This window comes from Adiantum capillus-veneris, chromosome 27 (genome assembly GCF_014529385.1).
Source record: "Adiantum capillus-veneris isolate H3 chromosome 27, ASM1452938v2, whole genome shotgun sequence".
Classification (NCBI taxonomy): Eukaryota; Viridiplantae; Streptophyta; class Polypodiopsida; order Polypodiales; family Pteridaceae; genus Adiantum; species Adiantum capillus-veneris.
Window position 1 is genome coordinate 54,218,074 of NC_140957.1, and position 24,770 is coordinate 54,242,843.

The 24,770-nt window shown below is 45.3% G+C and overlaps 1 protein-coding gene across 5 annotated transcripts in view; it reads left to right on the top strand.

Moving 5' to 3' along the window:
- The window catches only part of LOC147421998 (uncharacterized), a 94,893-nt gene that overhangs the window by 16,603 nt on the left and 53,520 nt on the right, over window positions 1-24,770 (top strand). For 2 of the 5 annotated variants that reach the window (XR_015186717.1, XR_015186718.1), the window contains exon 2: window positions 4,613-4,731. The exons of the other annotated variants lie outside the window; for them this stretch is intronic. The gene's annotated coding sequence lies outside the window, so the exon portion shown is untranslated. The remainder of the gene's footprint in view (window positions 1-4,612; window positions 4,732-24,770) is intronic. 5 annotated transcript variants of the gene reach the window in all.

Below are 24,770 nucleotides of genomic sequence, written 5' to 3' on the forward strand. Positions count from 1 at the left end.
GAGAGAGAGAGAGAGAGAGAATGTATTTGTATATATATATATATATATATGTATGTATGTATATATATGTTTATATGTATGTATAATATATATATATATATATATATATATATATATATATAGAGAGAGAGAGAGAGAGAGAGAGAGAGAGAGAGAGAGATGCATATACATACACACATATATATTTCCTTTACTTTATTTTATTTTTCATTATCATATACATTTGGGTGCACAAGTTGAGTATTGGGTTGTTCGCAAGGCTGCAGAAGACTTCTAATGTATTGAAGTTCCATGGCGATCGCATGTCTTAACATGCGAAGTCATCAATGAGAAATGGACTCATTCAGCTTCTGTTGTTGTTATAAGAAAAGTTACAAGTTAAGGTGTCCATCCTTACTCAGATTCTTTAAGTCATTTAGTGCATGCTCCCCATATGTTGCACACAAGTAATTGGAAAAAATCAAGCGTTTGTTTGGAGCTATTGATGTTGGTCACGTATAAGCTGGCAAGATTACTTTGAATGAGCTACACAAAGATTTAGATATGTGCGTGTGTATGTATACACACACACACATCTAAATCTATACACACACATATACAAAAAGATTTAGCATCTAAATCTACACCCACCCACACCCACACCCACACAAAGATTTAGATATGTGTGTGTGTATGTATGTATACATACCCACACATATATCTAAATCTTTGTGTAGCTAATTCAAAGTAATCTTGCCAGATTGGAAGTGACCAACATTGATAGCTCCAAACAAACGCTTAATTTTTTCCATTTGCGTGCGTGCATCATATGGGAAACATGCTTCTAAATGAATTGAAGAATCTGAGAGTAAGGATGGACCACTTAACTTGTAACTTTTCTTGTAATAGCAACAATAGCTGAATGAATCCATTTCTCATTGATGACTTCGCATATTTAAGACTTGGGGTCGCCATGGAACTTTAATACACTGAAAGTCTTTTGCATCCTTATGAAGAACCCAATACTCAACCTGCGCACCCAAAACGTATATGACAATGAAAAATAGAATAAAGAAAAAGAAATATATAAGATAATATAAACAAAACCAAAGTATGAGAACAAAAAAGACAACATAAACAAAAACCAAAGTAAAATGAGAACAAAATAATATGTTTCAAAGTGATGAGTCTCTCTTGTCAACCTCTAATCCCTTTGGATATTACTAATGTGCCGGATCTATTCAACTCGCATACCTCCATCGTTGTAAGTATCCCTCTCACAACCTCCAATTCTGGATACAATAGCACATACACTTCCATATATCTAATCAACTGGAGAAGGAATCTATGTGTACTTCTATGAAATAGTGACTTTGGCTTGGGGTGTTGTTGGGATTTTTGATATTCTCAGATGCTAACAAAAGAAAGTTGATAAAGATGGAAAAAAACCGTTTTCATCAATATGAGAAACTGACTTCGAGCCATAAGAAATGAGAAGAGCTATTGATAACTTAAATTTGAATGGGAGATAGGTAGAGTACGTGTCCAGAGTTTCATCAGAAGATAATCCTAAACGAATGGAATGGTTAAACCATTGAATGTAAGTGTGAAATAAGTTAAAAACCTGTTTGACAATCGTATTGCAAGAAAGTCAGGTTTTAGTGAAAAATGTCTCTTTTCATATTTAGCCAAAGTCTTGAGCAATGCGTTTTGACTTTATTCACATAGGTTAGGTTCCATAAAGAGCATCCAATCTAAACCGGTCTCTGATAAGACTTGATTGACAGGTTCTGCAACCGTGGCACAAAAATGAGAAACGAGGGCCTCTTAGAGTGCATTACTCTTGTGACCACTTGGTAATTGTGATCGAGTATAGGAGTAGATACAACGATGGAATCTATCTTTTGTGTATACCTCTCTATTTCCGTCCATGGATCCGCAAGGCTCACAACTTCTAATGGAAAAGGTGTGAATTAGGAAGAGGGGTAAATCTAGGAGAACCTGAATAGATAGACCACGGGATCAACGAAACATAAAGTTCACCGGCAATTGTGTGTAGCCTAGCAGAGTAGAAACGAGAGAGGTCTTATCTCCAAGGTTTTCCATCGTGGTTGGGTTTATAGGGCAAGATAATAATAATTCTTGTCAAGTCGTACTTTAGATATAGAAGACCATCGTAAGAGAAGATGTTGAGAAAGGTTACGAGTTTTCGATTCTCCTTTCTTTGTTCTACTATCTGTAGTTTTTTAACAATCTCTTTCTCTACTTCTACTCTCTATTCTCTGTCTGTTCTTGCTCTCCACCATGGCTCCCCTCTCCCGTTTTTGCTTTGCTAGGTTGCACACAACTACCGGTGTTCTTCACATTCTGTTGGCCCCGTGGTCTATCTATTTGGGTTGTCCTAAATTCACCCCTCCTCCTAGTAACCTTTTCCATTGGAAGTTTGTGTGAGCCTTGCAGATCCATGGGAGGAAATATATGTGTGTACACAAAAGATAGAGTTCATTGCCGTATATACTCCTTTACTCGATCACACTTACCAATTGGTCACAAGAGTGATACAGTTTAAGAAAGTCCTCGTTTCTTATTTTTGTGCAGTGGTGGCAGAATTTGTCAATCAAGTCTTCTCGGGGATCGGTTTAGATTGGATGCTTTTTATGGAACCTAACCTATGTCGACAAAAATCAAACGCCTCGCTCAAGGCTTTGGCTAAGTTGAAAAAGGGATAACCAAAATCAGACTTTCTTGCAATGTGATTATGGGCGGACAGGCTTTTCATTTGTCTCACACTTACATTCAATGGCGCAAGTCGATTTTATTTGTTTATGATTGCATTGTAGTGAAACTTTGGACAGGTACTCTACCTGTCTCCTATTCGAATTTAAGCTACCAATGACCCTTCCCATTTATTATGGCTCAAACACCCAAAGCTTACTCTCTCCTTCATAGAAGGACACAAAGCTTCCTTCTCCAATTGATTAGATACATGGAAGTGTACGTGATTTTGTATCGTGAATTGGAGGATGTGAGAGAATCTTTGCAACAGTGGAGGTCGCTTGGATATACGAGTTGAATAGGTGCAACACATTAGCAATATCCAAGGGAATTAGAGGTTGCCTAGAGAGACCCGTCGCTTTGAAACATTTTATTTTGTTCTAATTTTACTTTGGTTTTTATTTATGTTGTCTTACATATCCCTTTATTTTTTTAATTTTTTTTTCATTGTCATATACATATTGTTGCGCTATTTGCAAGGCTGCAGAGGACTTCTAGCGTATTAGAGTTCCATGGCAACCGCAAGGCTTAACATGGAAAGTCATTAATGAGGAATGGACTCGTTTAGCTTCTACAGCTATTACAAGAAAAGTTACAAGTCAAGTGGTCCGTCCTTACTCCTCAGTTTCTTCAATTCACTTGGATGCATGTTCCCCATGGTGCACGCGATTTGGAGCTATCAATATTGTTCACTTACAATCTGGCAAGATTGCTTTGAATGAGCTACGCAAAGATTTAGATGTGACATAAGTTGAGATGGAAGAAGTACATGGAGGTAACCTATTCATCTCAATGGTTGAGTTGGTTTGTGCTTGTAAGGCACATGCGATGTATGATGTAAAAATATAGCTTATGATTCAAAATTTAGCTTTTGCAAATGGAATGACTCACGTGAATGAGCTTTTACATGTCATGCTTCGTAGCTAATTTTAGAAATTAAAAGAAACAATGTGTATTGGTAGTTAAATAGTCTAATTGATGTATGTAGTCTAAAATGGAGAAATAGATATGTTCCCTATGTCTTAAAGGCTAACATTTGATGTACTAGCGAACCTCCATAGAAGCAAGACAATCTAGTTTGTTGTCTTATGTTAGTTGCGCATAACTACTAATAATTTTTTTTTTCGACACTCCAGAGGGCCCATTGGGGGGGTACTTATCCCTTCCAAGTATTAACCATGAAACATGGTCGGGCAAGAGCCATGCATAGACATCACCATGGCCACCTAATTGATGCACCACCTGTTGGAAACGACGAAGAGAACTCGTAGTGTGTTGGGAACGACGGAGAGAACTCGTAGCAACCAGCTAGGAACCTCCTCTTTGGGCCAACGATGGAGAGAACTTGTGAGGATGCACTCGAGTGTCAAGGGCAAGAGCCCTAGCAACGAGGTGAGCACAAGGTGTCCCTCTAGAGGTGGTCCAATTGGGGATTTGAACCCACAACTTGTAGGTTGAGAGACCAAAGTGTTACCGGTAGACCCACTCTTTGGGGACACCTTCTAATAATGAACCCTTAGTTCTTTAGAATACTAAGAAGGGTGTTGTCTCACATTCTTCCTTATTGCTACTTCTAGAGGCAATGTGGCAAGCAAAGAATATCTTGGACGTGCAGCGCTAAGCTTAGAAAAGGGACTCAAAGCACTTGCAATGCTTGAAAAGCTAGAAAGTATTCTTGGAGTTCCAAGTGATGCTCCATCTTTGATTATGCGGTTCTTGAAGTAATAATGCTTGTGTTTTTAATTTTAGTTGAAATCTTCAATAATATAAGTTTCTTTTATGTAGCTTCTTTGTTTAAGATGTGGACGGGCCTATCATTGTTTTTCTTGAAACAAGTATTGGTTTCAACTCTTCGTAGGTAAAAGGAGAGAATTATGGATGCTTACAGGACTCTAATGGTTTGCATTTGCTTTGTTTATCACCATGAACTTTGGAGGGGGCCTCTCTTTTTGCTTCAATCTATCATTCCACTGATAGGTAGTATTATATGCCTGGACTCTTGAAAGGTTAATTGGTCAACTTCAAAGTTTAAAATTGCTTGTCAAATGTTGTTGCAAGTAGCCTATCTTGCTATGGCTATGGCACAGTTGGTTGTCTTTCATGTTTGCTAACGCCATAAGGCTTAGTTAGCCTCGTTCGAACGACATTGAACAGAGGGTTATGGTTGTATCTGGTAGGGATGTCCATGTGACTAATACTTGTGTCCTTGACAAGAAAAAATATGTATGTGTGATTTTGTTATTTTTGGGGTGAACTTGAGCGAGCCTTGAGGAGCCATGGCTCTACGTTTGTGACTTTTGTCGAGTGCTAGAAGTGGTCATTTCTTGTTACATTCAGGATTTTGAATATCAAGACTTCTCTACATAGTTTTTTTTCGATTTTCTATTGTGAACATAACCTAATGATGACAAGCATGGTTTCTTTAGGTTATCTTAAAATATATGTTAATAACAAAGATCAGGTGTTCATAACATAAATAAATGATACTTATCAGTTAAACACGTAATTAAAATCCCTGGCTTTATGGCCATTTATCCTAGCACATCTTCAAAATTTTTGTCCTTTTCTTTTCATAGCCATCAGGTGGATTCTTTTTATTCATTTAGTCTAACATTCCCCCCCCCACCTGCTCTTCCGTATCCTTAGGAGCATATGTCAAAGGCAGCACATTTATTGTGCAAGTACCTTGGAGGCGTCCTCCAACTGTTTCTTGCATGCATACTCCTCAACTTTAGTTATCAAGTGGTTGATTGGGGTGGCACGTTCAGTAGCTCTAAAGCTCACAAATTTGCTTCGGAGCTTGAAGAAGCATGTATAGAATTCCTCTTCCTAGGTGATCACATAGTGTGCAAGGAGAAGACTACCCTGACATACAGTCCATTAAACACATGTACTGGTGGGGTATGTTGTAAATCCCATGCCAAGCCTTGGACACCCTCTGGAAAGGAGAGCACTCACCAATTGTTTCGGTTTCATTGAAAGTATTAATGATGGCCAAGAGCATGCGGCATTATGGTATATCTTATATGTCATTTGAGTTGAGTGAATAGTGAACATATTCTGCACTTGGCACAATTAGAGGATCTTATTTTCCATTCTAGCTGGTTCTGCTTGATCTCCAACACCTCCCATTTTGCTAGCTTCACATCTTTGTATCCGCCTAGCTCACTCAATGGCATATCTTTCGGGAATCTGCCACGTCAGCAGGGTGTGTGTGTGTGTCTGGGAGTCTGCCACGTCACCAGTTTGTGACACATTCAGTAAAAAAAACCTTGAGTATGCTCTGAGTACTCATCCTGAGCATTCACCATCAATCACTTCCATTGCACATTACACTTGGTGCTTGATACTTGGAGTTCTTGGTACTTGGTACTCCTTGCAATCTGTGTTGAAGAAAGCTTTTTCTTACCCAAGCTCAACTCCTCCTTGCGGGTGCACCCATTGGCGGCCTTGCGATCAAACCAAAGTTGCTTTTTCCCACCTCACATCGATTGGTTTGTTGCAATGTGCAAGGTTTGCTCTCAATGAGTGGAAAGAGGAATGAAGGAAGGCTTGACAAGCGCTTCTTTTCTGGATTATTTGTCATTCTTTAAAAACATGGATTAGAGAGATCGACAGGTCCAAGTAGTCTTGGATTACGTGCAACCTCAAACAAGCAAACGAAAAGTTCTTTTGTGGCTTGATGGTCCTTAAGACGAAGCGATGAAGACGGGAGCACACCCGATGTGCGATGGACTAAGGGCGCGAGTGGCTAGCACAGACACGAGGATTCTTTGACAAGATAAATTTGAGAGCAATTCTTTAGGGTCTTTTCTTGAGTGATGCTACCGAGCACTGCCAAAGATCTCATATACCAATGTAATGTACAACGGAAGTAATTGATGGTGAATGCTCAGGATGAGTGCTTAGTGCATACTCAAAGTTCCTTTTACTTCATGAGAGATTTGCAAAGACTAGAAAGAGAAGAGAGAATGATACTGTGAATGAAGGTTTTGTGAGTCAAAAGAGACAGAGAAAGGAGACTAACACCAAATGGGGTACCAAACTCCCCTCCAAGGGCCCCCCTCTCTATCACTAGAGAGGTATTTGCTTTAGATTGCACAAATGCTGTTACAATGGTCCTAGATGCTGAGATGTTGATGGGATCTTGCTACCGATGCTTGGATTTGAGAGGCTAAGGGCTGAAAATGCAAAACGCTAAGGATTTTGACTTGGATCTGCAATCTCGACGAGGCTATGGGCTGATTTGCTATGGACGACGTTGAGGATGGGCCGAAAACTGAAAAACGCTGGCTGATTTGAGGGCTGAATCTGAAAACACTTGCTGATCTGCTGACTTGGGCTGAAAATTGAAAACGGTGGTATTAATGGCTGGATGTGCGACGGTATGGCAAGGTTATGGCTAAAATCTGAAAACGCTGGTGCCTGGGCCCTGTAGGGTGATTTGGTGTAAAAATGCTAAAGGTGTTGAGGTACTACGGGTACTTGGTGTTCATACTGAGGGTTCTGACTTATGGTTGAGAAGTGACCCCTATGTGATGAAAGCTTGGTCGGGCAATGCCAATAAAAATTCCATGATTTCTAAAAATGTCACTTATACAAGCTCACAAGGGTGCTAGAACACTTCTCAAGCTGTCCTAAACCCTAGAATAGGAGTTAGCTTGTCCACATGCACATAGGGCTAGATGTGCACGTGACAAAGCATGAGGCTACATGTGGAGAGGGGAATGACATCTAGTCATGTGAGTGAGAGCTTGGCCCCAAGAGAGGCCATTAGTACCACCCAACCACCATAAGAGATCAGCTATGGGCCAAAGACACTGAGGGCAGTCCAAAAATCATCGTTAAACCACATGCAAGTACACATTTTTCTGCATTAGAGAGGGTCTGCTTTCGAGAAGAGGTTGTAACTTCAAAGTTCAATCCCCATAAGAATTCCAAAACCCACATTCTCCAACACTGCGATAAGTGAGTACAATTCGAATGACGTCCTTCCACAGGAGGGTGAGACTTTACTGTATCTAAGGTGGAAAGAACCCAATGCAATGAGAGAACAAGAGAGAGGAGATGCTACACAAACTCCAGCTAATGTGGAAATGGGAGATGCTGAACAAGATACAAGCATGGTCTCTGAATAGACGGATGAATAGGAAGAGGATCCCAATAGAGTAAGGCTTGATTCAAGAGCCGATGTGAAGATGCAACAGCTGATCAAGCTCCAACAGGTTGAGGCAGAGAGGAAGAGTAAAGAAGAAGAGGCAAATGAAGAGCAGGGGCTTGAGAAAATGGTTGAGATAGTGATAGAACAAGACCCCGTGTTGGAGATATTAAATCCATGTGAGACTTTGAGGACACATGCCCTTGAGGGTGAAGAAGAAGATAAATTGGAAGGGATTGACAAAGTACTGGTGGACAAAGAGGCATGATACAAGGCTATGGTGCACGTCAGGGGCAAACAAAGATGAGGCCATAGTAGTGGGGGAGCTTCCGGAGTTACCAAGCCCACAACAGTTTATCTCACCCATGTGAAGGAGGAGCTTCAAGGGAGATGATTCCGGAGGACCAAACCCAGTCATATACGAAGACATGACCTTGGCGGATAGAGTGGATGAACAAAGGCACTCCATATAACAAAGGCATCTAACACTCCATAGGATGGATCAAGCCATGACCTTGGCAGATAGAGCGGATGAACAAAGGCACCAAATCCATGCTTTGGAAGCTTTGCCGATCCAAGAGATGGAAGAGATGCTCACAAGTATTAAAGGCAAAAGTGCTGGAACTACATGCCCGATTGGTAGGAAAATATGAAGATTTAACGTCAAAGAAGTAATGATAATCAGTCTCAATGACTTCATTGCTCAGCCTCAAGTAAGTCTTAGTACCTTCATGAAGCCACCACCTGTGCAACCGCTCATGGCTCATGTCCAAACTTAAACACCTCAACCAAGGTACGTGGGTGACAAGACTAGGGAGCTTGAAAGGAAGTTGCAACAAGAAAAGCTCAGTCAAGAAGTGCTGCTGGAAGGTATAGAGAAGAGGGAAGCAGCCTTAAGGATAGAGAATGAGAAGCTGAAGGATGAATTGTCCTAGAAAAAAGGTAAAGCCAAACTTCCAGAGTGCGATGTTCCAGCCATCGTCCAACCCATATCCATACCTACAATAGATTGGACCACGGTGGAACCACCAACACAAGGGGTAGAAGAGCCTATTGAGATGCCAGTTGAAGAAGAGCCGATGCATCAGAATCCCTTGTCCAAGGAATTGGCATCTAGAAGGAGACCCTCTGAATATGGCCCAAAGATAAGGCTGGAGACTATGATTGCAAAGCTATCAATGGCCATCATAGTCCAACGGGATGCCATCCAGAGGATGTATGAGTGGGATGTCTTAAATTCTGCGAGGACTATGCTTACATCAGAGTCCACAGTAAGCAACTACCACATGCCAACTCTTCCATATCCCCTGTTCAAGCTCAAATGCATCTACACCCAGAAAGGTTCTTGGCTGACGTGGTAGATCTCCGCAAAACGCCCTGACATGCTGACATGGCAGGCCTTACGGACAACAGTACGGACGCCCCGCTTTTTGTGCCGACAGGCCGTACGGAATTTTCGGAAATTACGCTGAATGCTTTTTGCTGGCTGATTTAGCGCTGGCAGCTTTTGGAGAAGTTTTCTTTTATTTTTAAAAGATTTTGGGGCTCTGCTTTTGGGCATCCCTTGTAAGAATAAATAAGTCCTTTGGGACTCACTCCTCAGAGCATCTGGACGCAAAGTCTGAGAGTGAGCACCCGCGGGCTCATTGTACTTTGCACACAGATTAATATAAAAAGAAATAGCAAAAGGGGCGCCAGTCTTTGGGGCCAATACCTGTTGGCACGGAACTACGCCTGGCCGTGTCACCTGGACGGGATGTTGCCATTACACCGATCATTGGCAAACTTCATGTCATGTGACACATCCCAACCCTATGTGTCCGTGGACAAGCTACACCACAACAGGGTTCAGTCAGTCTGATCAGTTTAGAATAGCAGTGATCTGGCACTTTTGTGAGTCTATTCGTAGACCATGCATGCCCAATCACTTAGCATAGATGCATATCCTCCGGTTGCACACAGCATGATCATCTGAATTCCCATCAGAATCCATTAGCATCAGTTAGGGGAATTTTCCAGTGCATTTAGCCTATTTTCCTATTTATTGGGATTTTCACTTATTATTTTTAAGTGACTTTCCAACAAAAGTAGGTAGGGCAATTTTGCTAAGTTAATATATAAGCAAACCCAAGTTAGCACTTTCTGGCAGAAGAGGCAGCAGGAGCACCTTGCTCAACAGGCAACTTCTCAGCAAGACCAACCCCTGCGACTACTCTGGCGTTTTCTCCACAGAAGACCTAGCGTTTTTGCATCAGATCAGCCTTGGCGATTTGTGCACAGCAGATCAGGCCCGGCGTCATCACGACACAGCAGATCAGCCTAGCGTTTTTTGCATTTGTAGAACCCCGGCGACAGAAGGACCAATTTCAGTCCTTGGCGTTTTTGGATTTCAGCAGCAAAGTAAGACCGGCATTATTCACCCAAAGTGTAGCAGATTCAGCCCGTAAAGACCATCAGTTTTCAGCCCTAAAAAACCTCATTTTTCAGCCAAGAAAACGCAGCCAAAACAGTCATTTTCAGCCACTGAAACAGTCCTGAAATTCAGCAATTAGAAGATCTCAGATTTCAGCCATCGTCGTCGTCGTCGTCACCGTCGTCGTCATCGGCATAGACCAAGTTGCATAGTCCATTGCATACGCATTGTACACCTTTGTGCAATCAAAGAATAGACCACTCTCGCCGACGAGAGTGGGGCCTTCGGAGGAGGGGTTTACAACCTCTCGGGTGTCGTAATTTTCTCTCTCCTTCTCTCAGTCTCATTCACTTGCACGCACAATATCCACTCACTTTGTTCGTGATCATAGCACTCTCCACAAGACGGAAAGCTCTCTCTTTCCCTAAGAACTAAAAGGAACCTTGAGCAATAAAGATCACTAATCTTGAGAAAACACAACATTCATTCCGCTGCACCCAACACTTCGTTTGCAATGTCAGGAGTGTTTAGGGCAAGACTGTTATATCATGCCTTTAGAAGGGTGTGATGTCCTTTGAGGAATCCCTTGTACCACAAGAACAACGCAGTGGTTGACTATCGGGCTAAGAAAGCGACTTTTGACACATGAAGGGCAAAAGAGAATATACTTGATAAGATTCAGTTTCTTTACTCGATTTTCGAGAGAACTGAATGATGATTGAAGGTCAAATATATTTGACCCCGAAAAAGAACGACAAGATTTTTTGCATTAGGAGCTGACTGTTTCTCTGAAGGCGTATAAAGCGAGTTATCTCCTTTACATCGTGAGATCACATGATTGATTCGTGGTAGCACACCACCGAACCGGCCACCTTACAGAGTTAAGCCGAGGCCAAGATAAAGAAACAATGAACGAGAACAGATTTCCACATTACGAGGATCGATGATATACTTGACAGACTTGAGAATTCTACTTGCCGAATTGATATGAAAAGTGATTATCATTAGATCTGTATTGCTCCAGGAGACGTCTACAAGACAGCTTTTACGACGACTTTTTGGATTTTCAGAGAATACCGATCATTTGTGGGTTTTCTAGACACTGAGGAAGCATCAATTGCTTATAAATTGGAAAAAGAGCGAGTTTTTCTTGGCGGAGATACACTTTTTGGGACACATCGTCTCACCAGCAGGAGTACAGATGGACCCGGTCAAGATTGAGACTATACGTGATTGCCCCGATTGAAGAATGTTCATGAAGTTAGAAGCTTCTTGGGTTTGTGTTCTTGCTACCGACGGTTCATTCGAAAGTTTGCAGAGGTAGCTTTTCCTTTGCACATTCTCATCGGGACCCACAGAGGTGATTGCCTTTCAAACACTGAAAGAGAAATTGACTATTGGACCGGTATTGACTTTGCCGGATTTGCAAAAGTCATTTCAAGTATATTGTGATGCTTGTGGTCGTAGTCTGGCACCGGTCTTGATGCAAGAAGGCCATGTGATTGCCTATGAAAGTCGATTGTTTTCAAGGCCAAAATTGACAGCACAGATTTATGAGAAAGAGCTTTTGGCAGTGATCCATGCTCTTACTTAGTGGCGACACTACCTACTTGGAGCAAATTTTACAGTCTTCACTGATCATCACAATTCACGCTACACAGAAGCAGCTTTCGGAAAAGCAGATGCGGTGGGCTAACATCTTGTCATAGTTTCACTTCCAGATTGTCCATGTTCAGGGACAGAAGAACTTGGTGGCAGATGGTTTGTCTCGGAAGCCACTAGTCTTGGCTATTTCCGTGATTCATCATAGAAGCTTCGAGAACATGGTTGATCAGTACGCCACAAATCCGGATTTTTTGGATATATTCACTCGAATACAGAATGGGGAGGTATTAGCCGGATATTCCATTCGGGATGGCTACTTGATGAAGAAAACGATGTTGTGCGCTACATAGCCGTTGAGGGAAAAGGTTTTGACAGAGTGCCATTGTCCACCTTTTACGGGTCACCGCGGCATTGAGACCACCTTGAAAGGTGTGGAGCGGTACTTCTTTTGGCCGAGACTCAAGGAAGATGTGGACATTTTTGTACGCAGTTGTTTAGTATGCCAGAAGGTCAAGTTTGACAGGCATAAGGCATAGGGATTGTTATAGCCTTTACCCATTTCCACCCGTCCCTGGGAAAGTATTGCTATAGCTTTCATTTTTGATCTCCCGAAGACTCAGAGTGGGCATGATGGCATTTTGACTTTCATCGACAGATTTAGCAAGCAAACTCACTTCATTCCAGTGAAGAAAACAGTCAAGCCGGATCATTTAGCGAGACTGTTCATTGCATAGATGTTCAGTCTACATGGCATGCCTGAGACAATAGTCTCCGACAGAGATCCTCGATTCACGAGTTTGTTTTGGAAGGCTTTTTGGGAGGACATTGGCACATGGTTGCAATTCTTGTCATCTTTCCACCCGCAGATAGATGGGCAATTTGAGATTGCAAATTCAGTTGTACTGGATTTATTGAAATCTTACATTTTTGATCTAAAGACTCGATGGGAATTTTTTTTGCCCTTGGTGGAATTTGCCTACAACAACACAATCCACTCTTTGACGAGGAAGGCGCCATTTGAGATCATTGAAGGTGCTCCGAAGGTTCCACAGGTCCTTAGCACGAAAGATAAGATTTTTGAAGCCGACTACACGAGGGACTTGGACACTGCTTTTGCCAAGGTCCGGGAGGCTTTAGTGAAATTTCAGGAACAACATAAGAAGGCAGCAGATCGACACAATCACGATTTGAAATTAGAGGAAGATGATTGGGTGCTCTTACGTTTTGAGAAGGCACGTCTAAGAAAGAAAAAGAGAAAGGAGCGGCTTTTTCCAAAGCTTAGCATGAGATATTATGGCCCTTTCCAGATAAAAGAAAAGATAAATGATGTCTCCTTTAGACCGAAGCTGCCCGATACTCGGAAGATTCACAATGCACTTCATGTGAGTCTATTGAAGCCTTTCAAAGGCGAGTGTGCCCGATGATGGGGAGCCAGATGAGCAACCCGAAGTGGAGGAAAGCGAGGAGATACTCGTTTTAGGAACAAATTTTGGCACACAAGGATAGAAAGATAAAAGGTAAAGCGATTAGGGGTTCTTGGTTAAATCCAAGAACTATCCTACATTGGATACGAAGTGGATGGAGGAGGAGGACCTAGCAGATACTCAGATTTTGAAACTTTACCTTGAAGCATTCGGTTTAGCATAGTCTACTCCGAAAGAACCCCGAATTCAGCGAGGGTGAATCTAGTGCAGCGGGTTTGCACAAGAGGGGAGTCACTCCGCTCCTTTGTCAACGGATTACCTCGATTTTGAATAAAGTCACTGATGTCCCCTTTGGGTTTCAGGGATACTATGGGCTGACTAGTATTCTGCTGAACGACTTCCCGAAAATGAAAGTGATTGATTTGTACTTGACTTGTTTGAGTGCAGGAACTGAAAGACAAAATGACTGCAGCGTTTTGGTCTCATCAATCTCTATAGACATGATTGCAATAAGGATTAGTTAATCGGGCATCCGTAAGGTCCAGAATGGATCTAGATGCGAATACTAAATACGTTGCCGATTGGTCATGGTCTGAGATTTGGAATGAATTTGTATGTGATTTGTCATGTGATGTCCTGTGATGTCAAGTGATGTCCGGTGATGTGACTATCGTCTTGTACAAGTGCTAGATGTGTCGTGTCTAGTGCGTCGGTACTAACAATCAGTGTCTCCTAAGACAGTTTATGGCCTCTGACTGTTTTGCAGGTGTAATCGAGGGCGATTACAATTCTTTCAAGAGGGGGGTATGTCACAAACTGGTGACGTGGCAGGCCCTTGGACATACACACGCACACCTTCCTTGCTGACGTGGCAGATTCCCGTAAAATGCGCCGATAGGCTGACGTGGCAGATCTCCGCAAAACGCGTTGACATGCTGACGTGGTAGGCCGTATGAATTGCAGTACGGACGCTTTGCTTTTTGCGTTGACAGGCCGTACGGAATTTCCAGAAATCATGCTGAATGCTTTTTGCTGGCTGATTTAGGGCTGGCAGCTTTTGGAGAAGTTTGCGTTTATTTTTAAAAGATTTTGGGGCTCTGCTTTTGGGCATCCCTTGTATGAATAAATAAGTCCTTTGGGACTCACTCCTCAGAGCATCTGGACGCAGAGTCTGTGAGTGAGCACCCGCGGGCTCATTGTACTTTGCACATAGATCAATATAAAAAGGAATACCGAAAGAGGCGTCAGTCTTTGGGGCCAATACCTCTTGGCACGGAACTACGCCGGGCCGTGTCTTTTTTTGTGAACTGTTTTAAAGTGAATCTCTACTGTGTCGCGGTAGAATCTAGACTTGGGGTGTCCAAGTTTGTTACAGAATAAGATAGTTCCTTTTACTTCATGAGAGATGTGCAAGAGAAGAGAGAGTGATACCGTGATGAAGAGAGAGAGAGAGAGAGAGAGAGAGAGAGAGAGAGAGAGAGAGAGAGAGAGAGAGAGAGAGAGAGAGAGAGAGAGAGAGAGAGAGAGAGAGAGAGAGAGAGAGAGAGAGAAATGAAATGATATATTAACGTCTTCAAAAGGCCAAAATGACCTATGAGACCATCAGATACAAAGTGGTGAATCTAATACAATGTCTGAAGTACAAGTACAAAAAGTACTGAAAGTAAAAATGAAAACTGAAATGAAGTGTGAAATGTGAAATGTGAAAATGTAGAATAGGCCCTCAATGACAATCTGGGTGTCGTGCTAGAATGCCTCTGATCCTCTGCTGGAGTCTCCATTGATGTAGTGTGCCCCTGTGTCTCGGTCGTGGTTGTCTCGATCTCCCGAGCTCAATCGCCTTGTCAATGAGGGTGCCTCTGGTATGAATGCGGGTACAACCCTGTGCTGGTGGTTGGTCTCTTGGCTCCCTCGATCCAAAGAAATCTATGATCTGTCTCTGCGACTGTCGTACTCCATGTCTCCCCAACAGACTGTCTCTATGTCGGTGTAGCTCAAGTAGATATAAGCCAAGGCATCTCTGGTCTTGATACCTCATGACTCTATCTAGGGGTCCAAAACCCTCCCTCAATAAGCAATGGAAGCGCCCTCGTATCTCATAATACACAGTGCAGTGGCATATGTAGTGTAGCTCTGTCTCTGGCTCTCTGCCGCATAGTTGACATATCCTAGACTCTGGTGGTATACCTCTGAATCTACCCGTCTCAATCTCCAGCTGGTGTGAGGATGTGCGAATTTGACCAATAGCACATCGCAGACCATGAGATAAATGAGTGTCCATGTAGTTCGGACGAGTCACAAACCCATCCCCTGAAAGTTGGAGAAGGTCTCTCCTGCATTCGCTCTTCTCCAACTCGTCGTCGTAGTAGCAGACACAGATGGAGGATTCTACTCCGCCACAGAAGGACTCGACGGAAGCCTCCTCGCCCGACCCCACGGAACCCACCGTCCGACTTGCTCTTACGTGGATAGAACAAGCGAGCTTAGAGGTAGAGGTTGCGCGCCTTCAAGCCACCTCTGTTATTTGCAACATTATCGACACCAGACCTAGCAGAGGGGAGGTGCGAGATCTCCTCGAGGCTAACCTTTTAGCAGAGGTGGGCAAGATTATCAACGTACAGCTTCTCGAGCGCAATCAGATAGAGTTTGAGTCTTTCGAGATGGCGTCCAAGGTCATTGTGATGAGCCCCCTTCGCCATTCGAGCAACTAGAGCTCAGTTTCGGCAGTGGCGCCATGGATTTGATCCGGCTATCGATGTTCTCGTTGAGGAGGCAGATCTTCCCATCTCAGTCTGCTTCCCAAGATTGAGGAGAGAGTACCTCCCGCTCTTTTCCAGGATTGGTTCAGATATTGGGACAATGCTTGAGACACCTCGCACGACAGTTTTTTTTTTCTGAGAAAAAGATTTTTCTATTAGTTAATGAAAACTGCCCATAGGGCTACAACCACCTCTGCAAGAGAGGGCTACAACAATCATGATGGGGAGACTCTCCCAATGAAAAAATAGCATATGTACATTGAGGCTAAATCAATAGATGGGAGGAGGGAAGAGCCACACAGGTGGACGGTAGTGCCATCTCAGCACACCTTGGATCATGGTGAAGAAAGGCCCAGGACGCCAGAGTCGAAGGAAAGCCTCTCTGCACTCCCGCATGCGGTCAGAGCTGCCCTGGAGTCTTTCGAATTGTCCTCTGAGAGTATGGATCAACTCTAGCCAAAGATCCCGAACAGTCTCTGCTGGTGGTACAGGGCGAGCCTTGAAGATGCGGAAGCAGCGGGCCCGCCAGATGAACCAGAGTGTTAGGCCACTAATAAGCTCCCAACACTCCTCTCTCTCACTGCACCACTCCTGTGGAGTAAGCTCTGTATAGCAGGCTGGAGTGTAGGTCGACCCCCCTGCATCACTATTATCCTGCTGGTGGAGGATAGCTCAAACTGAAGTGCCGGGCCCGTGAGACTAGACCATGCAGCTGCTCCCCATGTTTACTGCCGAGCTGTGAAAAGAGCGGGCATTAGTCAAAGAACACGAAGCCACACTTGCTGTGCCAAAGGACAGCCCCAAAGACAGTGACGCTGACTCTCCACAAGATGGTCACAAGCTGCACATGTGGCCGAGAGCCCACTATGTACAAGCCAGCTCCCAACTGCTGTAGCTCGGTGTGCAACAAGCCACTGGAACAAAGTGACTCGCCTCGGCTGTCTGGAGTCCCACAACCTCTCCCAAAAAGCAGCAAGGAACTCATGTGTGAGACCCTCCTCCTACCAATGAGGTGGTGTAGCAGGACGAGCCTCTCTTTGCGCTGCCAGTATGTGACGTCCCAACAGCACTCTGCCACTTGTGGAGCCTCTACTGCAACTCTGTGTAGACGTCCCTCACCCTAACCTGTGGAGCCTCTACTGCGACTCTGTGTAGACGTCCCTCACCCCGTAGCTCGAAAAACAGGGAGGGTATAGTCTCTGAGCAAGCCCGAATTGAAATGAGAACCTCCGGTCGCAAAGGCTCCTATCCATCTGGGCGCTGGTGACTCGAGAGGTGTGAGCCACTCAGCTGGTACTGCCTGTGAGATGTCCTGACACATGCTCTGCACCCCTCTCATGCCCTGTAGTTGAATGCCCTGAAGCTCCTCTGACAAGCCTGAAAACTGTAATTAGTCACCTAAAGAGCATGCTGGACCCTCTGCCATGGGACCCCACGAAACATGAGGCCGACTACCAACCAAGTGGCCTCTCTGAGTGCTAACCATGGGGTTCCAAACAAGGGGCTGTCTCAGGTGCTCCTTCGTGCAAGTAGGCTGACACTGCTTAGGCCTCTCCGCAGTTGCTCCCAGGATCAGAGTAGACTCACAGTGAAGTGGTCCTCCAGTCTCCTGCTCAAGCCAACTCTACGCATCTCTATGAAAATCCATCTAGTCGAGGGTTGCCAAAGTGCCTCCAGCCTGAGGCACCCTAGCACTAAGCCACTGAAGCAAGGACTCCTTCCAAGGCTCCTCATCTGGAAGAAGTCCTCTGACGATAAACTTCCCCAGAAGGGCTCTGCTCTGGTGTGCTGGGTCTATGATCCCCAACTCTCCCTGAGAATAAGGAAGAGTGATGACATGCCATACCACTTTGGCCCACGCTATCTGAGTGTCACGCTCTGACCAAAAGAAGTTCCTGATCAGCCTCTCTACCTGGCTGATACGAGAACTCGAGAAGATCCAACAAGAAGTGATGTACCACATAGTAGCCAACAACACTTGGTTGGCCACTACAACTCTGTCCGCCAGAGAAAGCCGTGCAGAGCTCCAATGTAACAACTTCCTCGTGATAGACGGAAGGAGGGGAACAATCTGCTGCTCGGGAGACAAGTCCAAACCTACCTGATAGCCCAAGTACCGAACTGCAGTCCCTGGGGGATCCACCTGAAACCCTCACCTAGCATCCAAAATCAGGCGTAGGGCACTACCAACCGAGAAAGCCACTGTCTTTCTCTAGTTGATCAATGCCCCAGATGCACAACAAAAGGTCTCAAGAGCCTGCTCACACCTGTGAAGGTTGGCCTCCTGGCATCCAAGTACAAGACCGAGTCATCTGCAAACTCAACGTCTAGTAGCTCGTCTCCCCGAATAGGGAGCGCTAAGCCACGTAAACCAACCTGCAGTGAAACCAAAAACCTGCTCATCGCCTCAGCATAGAACAGAAAGAGGAAGGGGACAAGCCTGTCTGACCGAACGTGTGAGCATGAAATGGTTACCTCTACCTCCTGACAAAAATACCTGACTGTGTGCCTGTCTGTACAAAGTTGATATCCCTCTGATTCAGGCGTAGGGCACTACCAACCGAGAAAGCCACTGTCTTTCTCTAGTTGATCAATGCCCCAGATGCACAACAAAAGGTCTCAAGAGCCTGCTCACACCTGTGAAGGTTGGCCTCCTGGCATCCAAGTACAAGACTGAGTCATCTGCAAACTCAACGTCTAGTAGCTCGTCTCCCCGAATAGGGAGCGCTAAGCCACGTAAACCAACCTGCAGTGAAACCAAAAACCTGCTCATCGCCTCAGCATAGAATAGAAAGAGGAAGGGGACAAGCCTGTCTGACCGAACGTGTGAGCATGAAATGATTACCTCTACCTCCTGACAAAAATACCTGACTGTGTGCCTGTCTGTACAAAGTTGATATCCCTCTGATTCAAGCATCTCAGAAGCCCATCATGCGTAGAGTGCCCTCCAAAAAGTCCTAGTCAACTCTGTCGTAGGCCTTCTCAAAATCGAGAAGAAGAATCACCAGATCCTCACCATGGAGCCGCGCGAGGGCAGAAGCCTTCCAAAAAGTAAAGATGTTGTCAAGGATACTATGCTCCTTGACAAAACCTGTCTGTGTCCCATGTATAATGCTCTCTAGAAGTGGCTGAATCCTCAAACTCAGAGCCTTGTAGGCTGAGTTGAGGATGGTGATGAGGTGCCACTGTCGAATCTCATCCAAGGAGCCACCCCCCTTGGGAATGAGGTAAATCAGGCCCTCACTCGTGCTGTCAGGCATCTTTCCTGTGCAGGATGTACTGAAAAGCACTACAGATATCTGAGCCAAGCAAGTCCCAGTACTCCAAGAAAAAGCTAGGAGTCAAGCCATCCTCACATGGACAGCTACCATGGGGGAGTGCTCTAAGAGTCGTGTGTAGCTCCTCAAGTTGAAGAGGTAGCTCAAGCCTCTGGCGCATCTCCTCAGTCACAAGACAAGGCATCTGTGCCCACACATGCTCTCTGCATGCATCGTGACGCTCTGACTGAGGCTCTGCAGACAGTAAATCACGGTAGAATCCAGTAGTAACTGCACGCATGTCCTCTGGCTCTGAAGCAACTGACCCGTCGGGCCTTCTCAACTGATTGACCTTGGTTGCGTATGCCGAGGTCCCATTGCCTCAAAGAAAGCGCTTGTCACTCTGTCACCCACATGGGTCCACTGAGATGCCTGTCGATAAAAAGCAAACTCATGGCGCCTCTCCTCTGTGCTGACGAGCTCCTGGCGGGCCTGCTGTAATAACCGCTCCTCCAACCAAGGACTGTCTGGATGCTGCCATGAGGACGTGGAAACTGTTAACTATGTCACGAGGACATGGCAAGTGCTAACCTTGTTGTTTGTCTTTCTAATGATTTTTATTTTATTTTTGAGACCCTCTTTTTGAAGTTGCAAATGGTCGGACATTGTATGGCCAATGTGAACGGTAGTTTCACCCGCAGACGGGAAGTTGGTTGGCACTGGAATTCGTATAGTAAGAGGATGTCTAGGCTCAGTGCAAGATTATGTAGGTCCCCCCGTCGCACTTAGTAAGTTGGTGCATACTAGGAAGTGAACTCAATAAAGGCATAAAGTCAAGGTGGGACTACCAATAGAAAGTATCCGACAGTTGGGCCACATTGCACTTTTGGATGCAGTCTCAATGAGGATAGATGGTCATATAACTAGTGGGAGCCCAATGGAAGCATCTCCTAAAAATTAGGGAATTGCTATTTTGGGCCATGAAAGTTGTTCTCGTCATTACCTTCGGTATGACCAGGGGAACATTTAACAACTCTTGTCGTGAGGTCAACTGGGCAACCAGTCGGGAGATTTGTAGGCGGCAACCCCGAAACGAGAAATGGCTTGTAATTGCGCCAAGTGGCACTTTTTCATGCACTATAGGAAAAAGGATGCTGAATTTCATGGTGGGAGAGGCCTCATTTGCAAATTGTCACAGGTTAAGAGCTATGGAGTGCTTTCTTTCCCTCTCATGTACAGTGTGGTGCTAGGAGTGATGCCCTGCACGCTACACACTGCTCTCTCTCCCCCCTACGTGCAGTTATGTGATGCCCCACAAGAGGGCTCTTGATTTGACTGATGTATAGCTGTGTGGTTTCATGCGTTTGTGTTGAGGCAAGAGCCTCCTTGAGCAGGAACAGGGGTAGCTAACTGCTACTCCAAAGCAGGCACTGGTGAGGGTCATAACCTCACCGTACAGGTGCGAATTCAGCGCTGTGTATGCGCTGTGAATTGACTGTTTTTCAGCCATACGGACACTAGAACCCTTGGGAATCGTGCCCCACTGGCAGAGGACAGCTAGGGGACTGTTTGAGGCTGAAAACAGGGAAAAAACCAGTAATTACAGCGTGCTGAATTTACTGTTTTTGGGCAGGAATCAGAGGGTTTATGCCAGTGGAAGAGATTTCCAGCAGGGGAATTGGTTTTGCACAAGTTTTGGGGCTGTTATGCTAAACAGGTGGTATCTAGCTCGATATAGATAAAGGATTCCCAGGACTCGTCTTTGTAATTTGCCCTCCTAAAGAAAAAAGAAATACCGAAAGGGGCGCCAGTTTTGGGGCTTACAGGTTGTCGGCGTCTGCTCGGAGCATTTTAGCTTCCGAGCCGTGTGTTTGCTTAAGTGTTAATTCCCGTTTGCACGTTCTCTGTGTGTGTGTCTAAAGTAAAGAATTTCGGGTGAAAGCCAAAGCCTACCGCCCCACGGACCGGTTCCAAGGTTCCGTTGCCGGGACATCAATCACTTTTTCCTCAAAGAGTGAGCCTCGGTTGTTTTGGGTAAAGACACAGAGTACAGGAACGCGGGATTACACTATGGCCGACAAAGGGAAGGGCGTTATGGAAGAGGGTTCCTCTTCGAAGGACAAACAGGAAGTTCCTATGGTCTTCGAGATTGGCGAGAGCTCACGGCTACGTCAGACTGTACCTCCTGTTAATGTGAATGTCCCTCCAGTAGTACAAGGCTTTATGACAGGGCAACTTGAGGATGATGCGTTCAGGACTCAGTTAGTTGCCGTGGTGAATGTCTTTTCGCAACTGGTGCAGAATCCAAAGTTTATGGAGTTCTTGCAAGTGCCACCAGTACTACAGTAAAATAGGCAACCTACACCGCGTACGGAGCTTGTTGAGGCTCAAGCCCAAGTACTTAATGCGACTTAGCAGGATAGGCAACACTTGCATGTTGCGGAGTCAAGGGCTCCAAAACAGGTTCCTCCCGTGCTTGAATAGGTGGCTAGAACGCCTATTCCACAGATTATGCCAGTTCAACCCGTCACCTTTCAGAGCTCGCATGCTGTCTTGAATTGACAGGGAACTTGATACCAGGCTATGCACCCAGTTTTTCCACCACCCACGGTACATCCTGGGTATTTCGGGGGTGGATCAGTGTTCCAAAGTATGGCTGGTTATGCGCTTGGAAGTCAGCCGTACATGCCAGGAACAGTGTTTGGGGGTATGCAAGGCATGATGCCAAACCCCATGTATGGTAGTATCTGTCACGAGGACGTGGCAGTTATTAACCATGTCACAGAGATGTGGCAACTGCTAACCTTGGTTGTTGGTTTCTTTCCAATGGGGTTTATTTTATTTGTTTAAGACCCTCTTCTTGAAGTAGCAAACGGTCGGACATTGTATGGCCAATGTGATCGGTAGATTCACCCGCAGACGGGAAGTGGTCGGCACTGGAATTCGTATGGTAAGAAGATGTCTAGGCTCAGAGCAAGATCATATAGGTCCCCCCGTCGCACTTAGCAAGTTGGTGGATACTAGGAAGTGAACTCAATTAAGGCGTAAAGTCAAGGTGAGACTTCCAACAAAAAGTATCCGACAGTTGGGCCACATTGCATTTTTGGATGCGGTCCCAATGAGGATAGATGGTCAGAAGACAAGTGGGAGCCCAACGAAAGCATCTCCTAAAATTTAGGGAACTGCTATTTTGGGCCACGAAATGTATTCGCGTCATTACCTTCGGTATGACTAGGGGAACACTTTACAACTCTGCCGCGAAGTCAACTGACGCACTAGTTGAGATATTTTTAGCAGGGAAAGCCCAACCTCGGAAACTGGGCGACGTGTCAGCTTGTGAGCGATTCTGCCACTCTGGGAGGCAAAAACGAGCTGCATATCATCAAAGGGGGCGCCATTTTCAGCCACAGGCGGATTGCAACAGGTACAGAAGCTATGGAATGCTTACCTTGCCCTCTATGCACAGTATGGTGACGGGAGTGATGCCCCGCACGCTACATACTGCTCTCTTTCTCCCCTACGTGCAGTTATGTGAAGCCCCACAAGAGGGCTACTCATTTGACTGATGTACAGTTGTGTGGGTTCATGCTTTTGTGCTGAGGCAAGAGCCTCCTTGAGCAGGAACAGGGGTAGCTAACTGCTGCTCCAAAGCAGGCACTGGTGAGGGTCATAACCTCACCGTACAGGTGCAAAATCAGCGCTGTGTATGCGCTGTAATTTGACTGTTTTTCAGCCATACGGACGCCAGGATCATTGGGAATCGTGCCCCACTGGCAAAGGACAGTTAGGGGACTGTTTGGGGCTGAAAACAGGGCAAAAACCAGTAAATACAGCGTGCTGAATTTACTGTTTTTGGACAGGAATCAGAGGGTATACGTCAGTGCAAGCGAGTTCCAATGGGGGAATGGGTTTCGCGCAAGTTTTGGGGTTGTTATGCTGCCGAAATTTGGCCAAATCAAATGGTATCTAGGTGGATACACGTGAAAGATTCCCAGGACCTTACCTTGTAATTTACCCTCCTAAAGAATAAAGAAATACCGAAAGGGGCGCCAATTTTGGGGCCTACAGGTTGTCTGCGTCTGCTCGGAGCATTCTAGCTTCCGAGCTGTGTGTGTGTTTAAGTGTTAACTCCCGTCGCAGGTTCTCTTTGCAAAGTGCTCTGTGTGTGTGCATAAAGTAAAGAATTTCGGGTGAAAGCCAACGCCTACCGCCCTACGGGCCGGTTTCATGGTTCCGTTGCCAGGACATCAATCACTTTTTCCTCAAAGAGTGAGCCTGGATTGTTCAGGGTAAAGACACATAGTGCAAGAACACGGGGATTACACTATGGCCGACAAGGGGAAGGGAATTATCGAAGAGGGTTCCTCTCCAAAGGACAGGCAGGAGATTCCTATGGTTTTTGAGATTGGCGAGAGCTCACGGCCACGTCAGTCTGTACCTACTGTCAACGTGAATGTCCCTCCAGTAGTACAGGGCTTTATGACAGGGCAACTTGAGGATGATGCGTTTAAGACTCAGCTAGTTGCCGCGGTGAATGTCTTTTCGCAACTGGTGCAGAATCCGAGGTTTATGGAATTCTTGCAAGCGCCATCAGTGCAACAGCAAAATAGGCAACCTACGCCGCGTACGGAGCTTGTTGAAGCTCAAGCCCAGGTACTTCATGAGGCGCAGGAGGAAAGGGAACACTCGCATGTTGCGGAGTCGGGGGCTCCAAAGCAGGTTCCTCCCGTGCTTGAACAGGTGGCTAGAACGCCTATTCCACAGGTTATGCCAGTTCAGCCCGCCACCTTTCAGAGCCAGCATGCTGTTTTGAATGGACAGGGAGCTGGATACCAGGCTATGCACTCAGTTTTTCCACCACCCACGGTACATCCTGGGTATTTCGGGGGTGGATCAGTGTTCCAAAGTATGGCTGGTTATGCGTCTGGAAGTCAGCCGTACCTGCCAGGAACAGTGTTCGGGGGTATGCAAGGCATCATACCAAACCCCATGTATGGTACTATCGGCATGCAGCAAGGTTTCCACGGCAACCAGGGCCAGTTTGGGGTGCTACAGGGTCATTTTGGCATGGCTGGTTTTTCTGGACAGCAGCCAGATATCGCACCTCTGACGCAAAATGTGAATGGCCAACACGTGCCGATCATGCCTACTACAGTGCCCATGTTGCAGACCATTCCGTATGACAATTTGGGGGCACTAGAGAAGCCGAAGGCTTACAAAGAAGGTGGTGCAGCAGTAAAGTTCAGTACCTTCAGTGGTTTCGAGGACAAGACAAAGGCACTCACTTTCCTCCAGCAGTTTGATACAGCTTATGCGGGAGGGAATTTTACAGAGGTCTCGAAGGTCAGGAAAGCTGCCACTTTCTTAAAGGACAATGCGCTTACATGGTGGACGACATTG